This window comes from Quercus suber, unplaced genomic scaffold, assembly GCF_002906115.3.
Source record: "Quercus suber isolate HL8 unplaced genomic scaffold, Cork oak 2.0 scaffold_473, whole genome shotgun sequence".
NCBI lineage: Eukaryota > Viridiplantae > Streptophyta > Magnoliopsida > Fagales > Fagaceae > Quercus > Quercus suber.
Genome location: NW_027069924.1, coordinates 156,401 through 165,568, shown reverse-complemented (window position 1 = coordinate 165,568; position 9,168 = coordinate 156,401).

The window sequence follows — 9,168 nt, the reverse complement described above, 5'->3', positions numbered from 1 at the left end:
CACCACAAAACCTGACCCAACCTTTCCGGTGACCACCACCAGTCACCAAATTAGACCCACGAAATCCAATCTCCAAAAAGAATTTAGACATCAGATATATGCAAGACCATTGGAGTTTAAATTAGTACTAGAAAGGAAGAGGAAATAGAAGGACAAATCCAACATTAAACCCAAACCCAAACCTAAACCCACATGAATTTTTTTTTTTTTTTTTGCCTTTAACATTATTTTTGAAATATTTTAATTTGTTGTCATGATTGCAAAATTATATAGCAAACTAGTATCTTGAGACTCTAAAACTCGAGTTCAAAGGTTGAACTTGAGTTTCTAAGACTCGAGTTGCAAGTGATGATAGTTTGATGTGGAAAAAAATCCACATAGAAATCGAGTATTTAAAACTCGAGTTCCCCATTCTACACAGACCTTTTTTTCTTCTCCCGCAGTTCTTTTCTTCTTCCTTCCAGATCTGATTCTTCTTCTTCCTACCCAATCTGGTCCTCTGTTCTTCTTCCTCTCCTCTTCTTCTCCTTCTTCTTCTTCCTTCCTATTATGGTCCTCTATTCTTCTATTCTTCTTTTGTCTTCTAGATCTTCATATATAGAAATCAAGTCCTATAGACTCGGGTTTACTTTTTACAAACTTGAGTCTATAAGACTCGAGATCTATGTGGCCAAAAACCTCTAGATCAACAAGTGGAACTCGAGTCTTTGAGACTCGAGTTTCATATTGAACTCGAGCCAATAAAACTCAAGATGCTACTTTACTGAATCGTTTCTAACACATGCTAACTAATGCTATTGTCTCCCAAATGCATGCTAGCCTATAAATCACCTCAACCCATAGCAACGATTAACACATGGTAAAACACTCAAACCTAAACCGAATTGGAGGAAAAATCTTTGAATGGAGTCAATCCGAGAGCAGGACCTCATGTCGGTCTTCACACCGGTGCTGATTTGGAGCAAAAAAAAAAAAAGAAGCTTTTGGTGGGCGAGGCGGTGGTGAGAGGTGGAATAGAGTTATGGAGCAAAGGATAAGACGGAGGTGAGACAAAGGGTGTGCTAAACCACCATAATCCAGCCACACCGGTTGCCAAAGTCAACTTGAAACTTGATGTGAGAAAGAGGAAGATGGAGAGACAGAGAAAAAGAGAGAAAAGGTAGAGAGAATGAGAGATCAGAAAGAAAGAGAAAGAGAGAAAGGGTAAAGAGAATGAGAGATCAGAATAAAGAGAAAATATATATATATAGCATCTTGCTATAGTGAGTTGCTAGAGATGGTAGCTCATTGTAGCTGGGTGTAAAAAATTATAGCATTTTACAAGTTTGATGTAGTGTATTTTTTATTTTTGTGTTGATTGTTATTAACAACATTTTTAGCATTATAGCATGCTTAATGTGAATACTCTTATTCTTCCTATCACATCGCCCATTAAAATAACTTAAAAGCTTTCCTAACTTTTATTTTAAAAAAAAAACAAAAAAAAAACAACAACAACAACAACAAAAAACACCACCCCTCCCACAAGTAGCGTCCCACCCACCCACTCACCCACGATCGCCAAACCCACCCCACCATTAGACCTATCCATCGAAACCTACCCACTGCCTAACCCACCAATCCGAACCCACCAATCAGAACCCGCCCCACCACCAAACTCACCCATCCAAACCACCCATCAACCCACAAAAAAAAAAAAAAAAAAAAAAAATCCATCCCCAAATTTTAGGGTGTAATTTGCAATTTACTGTATAGAATTCCTTAAACATCCTTTCACGCAAGTTTCCATAGTGAATGTTTATTTTGGGAAGATTTCCATATTGAATCATATTTGCTTAATTCTTAATAGTTCCAATAAGAGAAAGTATACCTTGTTTATAAGCTATGAGAAGAGAAATAACTAGGTATTGATTTCGAAAACAAGGATTCTTTAATTGTGTGCGTGTATAATTTTTTTTTTTTTTGGGCAAAACAACTTTTTAGTCTCTATATTTTGACCATGTTTTTAATTTGATTTTCAATTTCTCACAACTTTCATTTTGGTTACCTTTGCCATTTTAGTTCATGTTGTCATCTTACTTATAGAAAAGACCTAATATTTAAAACTTAATTATTATCAGCCATTTAGACGTTTTCCGTAAGTGAGATGACATCAATGACAAAAATTAATACAAGTTTAAAAATAAAAAACTAAAATAAAGGCGGTGAAAACTTGAAGACCAAATTGAAAAGGCCGAAATAGGAACCAAAGTTTTGTTGGTGTTTTTGTAAGTGAGATGATAATAAGGCCAAAATGGCAGCAAATTTTAAAATATAAGTACCAAAATAAAAGTTATGAAGACTTGAGAACCAAATTGAAACATAGCCAAAATATAGGGACTAAAAAAGAGTTTTTGCATTTCTTTTTTCCCCTTTAATTTGGTTCAAGGCTGCAGCATAGTCACTCCAATTATAAATTATTATATTGCTTAATTTTTTTTCTTTGAAGATAACTTAAACACATTTTAATGTGTATTTACTATTTAGATTANCCCAACCGAGAAGAGAGAGATCTGGAAGGTGTGGCTAGGTGGAGGCATGGTAGTGAGATCGATATGGGCAGATATTAGCAACTTGAGAGAGAGAGAGAGAGAGAGAGAGAGAAATAAAATAAAAATAATATTTTTTAGAAATGTGTCTATACCATTCCAAATTTGGAACAGTACTATACGTTTATGCTAAATTCTTTAGCATTTAGAATACTTATGTTAGAGATTTTTTGGTGTGAAAGGATATTTAAGGAATTCTATTGGTAATTGCAAATTAGACCTTTAAAGTTTGGAGGTGTTCGAATTTTACATCCTAAAGTTTTAAAATTTGAATTTCACCCTCTAAAATTTTGGGGTGTTTGGATTTTACAACTTGACATTTCAAATTTGGATTTTTACCCCTAAATTTAGGAGTGTTGGATTTACTCCCAAAATTTAGGGATATTTGGATTTACACCCTAAAATTTCAGGATTTAGAGGTGTAAAATCTAAACACCTGAACTTTAGGGGTAACATCCAAATTTTGAAACCAGGATGCAAATCCAAATACTCCAAACTTTAGGGAGTAAAATCCAAATTCTGAAATTTTAGAATGTAAAATCCAAACATCCCCAAATTTTAGGGTGTAATTTGCAATTTACTGTATAGAATTCCTTAAACATCCTTTCACGCAAGTTTCCATAGTGAATGTTTATTTTGGGAAGATTTCCATATTGAATCATATTTGTTAATTCTTAATAGTTCCAATAAGAGAAAGTATACCTTGTTTATAAGCTATGTTTAATGTGTATTTACTATTTAGATTAGGTTTTTTTTTTTTTTTTTTTCATTTTATTGAAATATTTGTTTATGTACAATTTTTTAAATTCTTCATATTTTCAGATACAATTGTATTTTTGTCTACTTTCAACAAATAAACAAATAAAATTTTTGATAAAAAGGCAATGGAGTTGCAGGCAGTCTATTAGAAAGAAAGGCACATCGAATAAACATTTTGTTCCACTTCCCATGTTTCATGTTGTATTATCAAATACCCTTTGAGTTCCACCTTAAGAACCCTTTAAGAAAAAATTGCAACTAGTTTGATATCACTTATCAGAAGGAACATAGAAGAGAAAACCTTGACTAAAATGAAAATTTACATAAATACTAAAATTTTAGGGAATAAGTATAAATAACCTAAAACATTGGCCTTTTTTTAAAAAAAAATGAAAAGAAAAAAGTCAAAGGGCCCGGACCAGAATGTTTGGCCCTCTCAAGTCTCAACCAAACATCGCCGGCCAAACAACATTTGACTAGTTGTTTTAGACTCTACCTTTTTTAGTCACAGTGGTTTTTTTTTTTTTTGGCTGAATGGTGAAAGTGGTTTTAGAAACAAGCAATGAAGCAAACCACCTACTCTCTCAAATAGTAAATTAATTGGTTAGTGCTCTAAATATTTAGAGACCAAAATGGAGTCCTCAAATTAATTAATAAACTTTGACTTTGTATTTCTCGCAATGATAATGGATTACAAAGTTTTCGCATTGCTGATTTATTAGAGGTTTGAACACTACTTCTATCTTCGTAATGAAAAAGCACAGTTATTATGATCAGTACTAATACTATTTATTTTCTTGACAAAAAAAAAAAAAATGGTAGGTGTTCCTTGAAATTGAAAGACAAAATCCTGGCACCTGTGGCAGCGTGAGTAAAAGATTCCTTTTGCAGAATAATGGAACCCATGACATAGGCAGTGGGACCCAACCAAGAGAGAGGCCGGGATTTTCAATTAGATGGGTTTATTAGGATTGGGATTCTGAGCTTTAGCGCAGCCTGCCTTGTATATTTTATATTTTATATGTTGATGTATTTTACCATCAAATCCTTAAAATGATGCTTTATTCGGACTGCTAAATTGTGCCAATGGTAAAAAATTTTACAATGTTGCTACAGTGCAATCCTATTTCTAGAATAGTACTGTAGCAAGATTGTAAAAATTATAATAATATTTTAATCGAAAATATCAGCTCAATCTCTGCACGATCTCTCATCCTTTCTCTCTCCATAGCACATCTCACCAAGCAGTCCAAGCCTCTCTTTTTCTCTACCATACCTCTGCCAAGCACTTTCTCACCCCATGGGTCAGCTGGGTCAATTTTCTCAGCTTCATCACAGTGATCCCTCCCTCTAAACCCAAACTCAACTCTCCCATCTCTCTTCTGATCTTGCCCAACTCATTAAGTTGAAGCTCCATGGCCAGAGCTTCGACCTCCATTGCCAAAGCATCGACCTCCACGGCCTCCATGGCTAGATCTTCAAGATTTACAAAATTTTTGGGTTTGTTTTGGGCATGCAAAGGCCATGGGTGGTGTAGACACTCAATTTTGCACCCATGATTTGATCAAGGGGAATGACTTGAATGATCATTCATGTACCTGAAAAATCATGATTGCATTAAATACATCAATTGTTTTGCATTACATGCATTAACTCATTTATTGCATATCATAAAAATGATCTTAAGATTCTAACAGTTGTGATGGTATGTTTGGTTTCCAAATCGGACCATCGGATCGAAAGATATCACATAATCAAGTGTGCACGGTCAGCATTAATTGTGTCTAGGTAGAGTCAACCACACATGATTAATTTAAATTAATTCTGATTGGTTAAACAATTAAAATTAATTAAATAATTTTGTAATTGGTTGATAATTATTGTTTAAAATAGGATTGCATGCATAGGAATAAAAGGGATGATTGGACAATAATAAAATTATGGATAATCTAAACTTTATCAAGATTTATTTTAGGGTATTTATCTACAAGATAATTATTCTTGAAAAAGCCTAAATTATCTAGAAAAAAGATAAAAATCATAGACTAAGGATGAAAACACGTCTAGGTGCGAGGATCGAATCAAAAAACCCTAGAAGTAGAGTCCAAAACGCACTTGAACACGAAAGTGCGTTTGGCCTTCAAGAGCACTATTCAGCACTTTTGGAGTGTTGAACGGCACTTTAAAAGGGCCGAATTTCCTCCTTTTGGGCTTTGGCCTAACGCCTTTCGAGTAGCGATAAGGCACACCCTTTTCGATCTTTTCGCGGAAGGATGCGTTCGGATTTTCATTCTAATCGTCCATGCCTAATTTTTAAAGTCTTTTGGCCTCTATAAATAGAGATTGAATCTCATAATTTAGCACATTTTTTTTTACGCTCTAAGAGGCATATGTTTTGAGGCTCTCGAATTGCTGATATTTGCTAATTCTCTCTGAGATTTGCTGCTTAAATTAGGGTTTTTAGATTTCAAAGATAATTGAATAAATTTCTTTGAACCCTAAAACATCCACTCAAGAACAAGGAGTACTCATGCAAGAGGTTGTTTTCAATTACTCTAACCTTTTTTATGCTTCTTGTTTATGATGATGCATGGTTTTTCTTTATCCATAAATTATTAATCATTGTTTTGATAAAACATGATCTTGTTTTTTATGTAATTGTCATGATCTCTTTCTTAATTCCAATAATTTGCATATGATCAGCATTGTTTCTTGAAATTAAAAACAGATCTACATCTTTCTTAGATGTAGATTTGAATTTTTCTTAGAAAAGAAAAAAGAAAAAAGATTTGCATCTTTCTTAGATGTAGATCTGAATTTTTCTCAATCAAAATCAGATTTACATCTTTCTTATATGAGATCTAAATTTTTCTTAAAATAAAATCAGATCTGCATCTTCCTTAGATGCAGATTTGAATTTTTCTTAAAATAAAAAGGGATTCGAATTTTTCTTAGATGTAAATCTAAATTTTTCTTAATAAAAAAACAGATCTGCATCTTCATTAGATGCAGATTTGAATTCTTCTCAAATAAAAAACAGATCTACATCTTTCTTAGATGTAGATCTGAATTTTTAGCATATGTAGATTTTGAAATGAAGAAAAAGATTAAACATGATTGTGTTTGTGTTTGTTTTAGTTAATTCATGTTGTATAAATTTATGTTATAAGTGAAACTCTCTTCTTAAACAATCTTTTCCATATTTTTAAAAAATATATAAAAAAACAGATCTGATTTTTCTATTATCAAAAAACCGTTTTTTTTTTTTTATTATCACAAAACAAATCTGATCTTTTACAAACCAAAAACTTTTTTTTTTTAGTTCTTAAAAACAGATCTGATATTTTTCAAATCAAAAGACTTTATTTTATATAATTGTGGGGCCCGTGGGCCTGACAACCACAGCCCATCGCATAGTAGGCCCAAGGCCAACGCCGAGGAGGACTGACCAGTCAAGGCTAAGTCAGACAAAGCCTCTTTTGTGACCCACGCCGAGAACCTGTTCGTCCTCGGCATTTTAAGGATAATTTATGGGAGGGGACAAGCCCAGAGCAAGCTGTCACATTCGCACTTAATGCATTCACCTAACCCCTCTGGCCGCATTAATGGGGAGATAACCCCTTAGCAGGGTAACGTTGGTCAGAGTGAACCACTTGAGTACTGATAAGGCCTCTGATGGGACGGACGGCCAGAAGAGAGGCAAATGGATGATCAACAGATGGAATAAGGAGATAGGAAGATGAAGACTATATAAGAAAAGCAAGTAAAGTAAAGAAGAGGGGGGAAAAAAGAAAGAAGAAAAGGGTCTCCTCGGCCATGGGCCGAGGAGAACCCCCCCAGTTGTAAAGAAACTCTAAGTATTTTTTATAAAAGAAAGTTCATGTATGGTAATCGACGGCCAGCACCTAAACCTTTAACCCACTCTCTATAAATTTATTGTTTGAGCTGGATTGGGCTAAAAACCCATTCATACTCTACTCAGGGTCAATCCAAATTGAGTCCCTACAATAATAAACACAGATCTGAATTTTTTATCTCTAAAAACCACTTTTTTCTACATACTACAAAACAGATTTGGTATTTTGACAAAACAAAATCAAATTTTTTTACCAACCAAAATAGATCTGATTCTTTTTTAAAAGAAGAATCTTCATGCATAGATAAACTTATGTGATTCAGTGTTTGTCTCACATGTTCAACATATCATTCATAACATGCATAAAAAGGTACATAGGTCACAAAAGNTCTTAACTGAAGTGAATGGTAATCTAAATGTGCTAGTAGTTTTGGTTTAGGTGTCATTTCCTAAGACAATCCCTAAAACCATACTCCTAAATAAAGAGAGTGCGTAGCATGATTTTCCCTAAAAGATATGACTATCTTTCTTTTTCTTTTCTTTTCTTTTTTTGGTTTCTTTTTTTTTTTTTTTTTTTTTTTTTGGGGGGTGGGGGGGTTTATTGCTGAGATTTTATTGCTAGTTTTTTGTTTAGGGCTTATTGATGAGATTTTATTGCAATGGTGACAAATTTTTCTGGCATGATTCGTGGGTCCAACGTGTGGGTGATGGTTGGGTTGCTGGCCAGTGAGTATGGCTGAATTGGGTATGGGTTTGATATGGATGATGGCTGAATTTTAACTCTGCTCTTTCTTTCTTTTGTGATTAAGGTTGAATTGGCATTGGAGAGAAAAAAAAAAAAATCAAGGCTTTTTCAAGTTTCAACAAGGCGTGTATTGTTGGGTGGTTGTCCAGGGTTTGGGTTGGTGGTGGGTGGATGAGAAAGAGAGAAAAATAGAGAAACGGAGAACAGAGATGAAGAGAGAAGAGAGAGAGAGATTTATTTTTTATTTTTTATTTTTTTTATCCTGTAATTTATATTATTTTAATATATTGTAGGTAAAAATAAAAGTTAAGATGCTGGGTGTATTGTAAAATGGTATTGTATAATTGATAAAATAGTTTTTTGGGATGGTAAAATAGGATAGGATGGCATTTCCGAGTGTGAACACTCTTACATCGGGTGCAATTTACCAACTTTGTCTCACAAAGTTTTTTCATTTTTTTTTTTTAATTTTTACTTTTTACTTTTCATAATTTTTTTCTTAACTCTTTTTAATCAATGGTTGAGATTGAAATTTTTTTTATTTATTTTTTTTACAATTATTAATCTCAACCATTCATAGTAATTGCATTAGGTGCAATACTAGAGTATTGCACCTGATCTCAATCCGGTTTATTGGTCCAATACTCCAACTCATAAATAGTGCCAGCCATGAGTTGTGGGATTTAAGTTGTGAGATTTTATTTTACGAATTTATTACCTTTACTGAAAACTTGTAGGTGAGCATGTAGAGAATATTTTGGATGTTCAAAACTTAGAATCCCTGGCTTGTGAGCTATCCAAAACTTAGAATCCACAACTTGGAAGTCAACTTAGAAGTCCTTTTTAAATATCCAAGGAGTTCACGGCTTAAAAACCATAAAAAACTTAAATTCCACCGCTTGAAAAATTTTTAAATAGTGGTATAGATATTGGGATATCCAAAACTTAGAGTCCATGGCTTGAAAGCCATCCAAAACTTAAAGTCCATGCCTTGGAAGTCAGCTTAGAAGTTCTTCTTAGATATCCAAGATTTAGAGTTACGACTTGAGAGCCCCTTAAATAATGTTATAGATTTTGGGAAATTCAAAACTTAGAGTTCATGGCTTGAAAGCCATCCAAAACTTAGAGTCCACTGCCCTTTTCAGTTACCCAAGACTTAAAATGCACAGCTTGAAAGCCTCTTTAATTGTAGTATAGATAGTGGACTATAAAAGAAATAA